Source organism: Artemia sp. Qi Xiang Cuo, chromosome 9 (assembly GCF_049724085.1).
Source record: "Artemia sp. Qi Xiang Cuo chromosome 9, ASM4972408v1, whole genome shotgun sequence".
Classification (NCBI taxonomy): Eukaryota; Metazoa; Arthropoda; class Branchiopoda; order Anostraca; family Artemiidae; genus Artemia; species Artemia sp. Qi Xiang Cuo.
Window position 1 is genome coordinate 26,593,462 of NC_142802.1, and position 1,962 is coordinate 26,595,423.

General features: G+C 38.2%; 1 pseudogene; it reads left to right on the forward strand.

The window, feature by feature from the left end:
• Positions 1-573: 573 nt before the first annotated feature.
• LOC148948502 (ubiquitin-conjugating enzyme E2-17 kDa pseudogene) lies at positions 574-1,369 on the forward strand (annotated as a pseudogene).
• The last annotated feature ends 593 nt before the right edge of the window (positions 1,370-1,962 follow it).

Below are 1,962 nucleotides of genomic sequence, written 5' to 3' on the forward strand. Positions count from 1 at the left end.
ACATATATGAGGGAGGCGGGGGAATTGCTCTTCCTCAACACCTCACATTTTATGCTAAAGTTTCGTAGTACTTTCGTTTTGTTTTTAGTACTTTTCTGTTCGTTTGAAGTTTCAATGTTTCTCCATACTTTCAGTTAAAAAAAACTTGTATTTTTTATTTAATTTATGTTTATTATGGCATTATAAATAATGCCAGGAAATCTGAAAATAATTCCACGGAAAATCCCTCCTCCTCGGAGATTTATTCCCTAGACAATTCAATGCTGGTGAAAATTTACCCGGACAGTTACCCTTAGCATCTCCACGCGTAAAATTGTGTAGACAAAGAGAAAGCAAAACATAAGATGAATTTCTTATAGGAATTCCAAAAAACTTTAAAAAATGTTTCAAAAGTGTGGTTTTTTGAATATATTTTGGTAGTGCCGTCAGTATGACGTCATTTTAGTATTATATACAGTAGCATAATGTCTTAGATAAACGTCATAGCTGGGCAACAAACATGACGTCATTTTCCATATATACATAACTCGTGGTTCCCCACGCAACATCAATTATTAGAAAAAAGTAATCAAAATGGATAGTAAGAACCTTGTTATTGAAGCTTCTGTCACATGTACTAATGAAGAAAACGAAGAAAAAATTGAAGGTGTTGAACTATCTTCTAGCCAAGTATTATACTCCAAAACTCCATCTAATCTGGCGATAACCGTCAATCCCATTGCTGATCCACCTATACCTAGTATTGTCTTTGAGCTCCTTCAAGACCCTGAAACATCTGTTGTTGCACCAGAGGACTCAATTCAAACAACACTGCAATTACAAGATCTGACGTTATATCAGACGAGAAGTGTAAGAACTGTGTCTACACCAGTGAGAAGGAGATTAATGCAAGAACTCAAATGGCACCTACAAGATCCTCCTGATGGTGTAAGTTGTGTGCCCACTGAAAATGATATTATGATATGGAATGCTGTTATATTTGGACCAGACGACACCCCGTTTGAAGATGGAATTTTCAAACTAACAATTGAATTTACTGAAGGATATCCAAATGAACCACCAACTGTAAAGTTTGTTTCAAACATGTTTCACCCTAATGTCTATTCTGATGGTAGAGTCGCCTTAGATATTTTGCAGAACAGATGGACGCCCGTTTATAATGTATCAGCACTTCTCATTTCTATTCAGTCATTGCTGACAGATCCAAACCCCAACTCTGCTGCAAACCCACTTGCTGCTCAGCTATACAAAGAAAACAGAAGAGAGTATGAAAAGCGAATCAAAGCCACTGTTAAACAGAGCTGGACCAACTGATTCAAGATTAAAGTCTTATGTGTTTTGTTCTTGGTGGGCGTGGAAGGGGTGTTAGTTGCCTTCCAATTACTTTCGACTATTAAAAAGGGCGCTAGCCATTTCAATTTCTAATCGAAGGAGCCCTTTTGAAGTTTCTACGACAACGTGTTCTATAAAAACTTTATATGCCCCCAGGGAATAACTTACAACCTTTGTCCTGAGGGCTGTTAGGGGGTTCTCATCCTCAAAGACCTAATTTACAGAACTTAAAAGTACGTTAAAAAAAATGGCTATCTCAAAATTTTGATTGTATTTGTTTTTGGGAAAAGGTGTGCGTGAGAGGGGGTTTAGTTGCCCTCCAATCACTTTCGACTATTAAAAAGGGCACTAGCCCTTTTAATTTCCAGTCGAATGAACCTTTTTTGAAGTTTCTACGACAACACCTTATACAAAAACCTTATATGCCCCTAAGGCATAACTTACAACCCTTGCCCTGAAGGCTGTGGGGGAGTTTCCTCCTCAAAAATATAATTTCTATCTGGATATCAATTACGCTGAACAAAATGGCTATCTCAAAATTTTGATCGGATGTGCTCGGGGGAATGATGCGCGTGGGAGGAGGGGGGGGGGGCTAGTTGCCCTCCAATCACTTTCGACTACTAAAAAGGG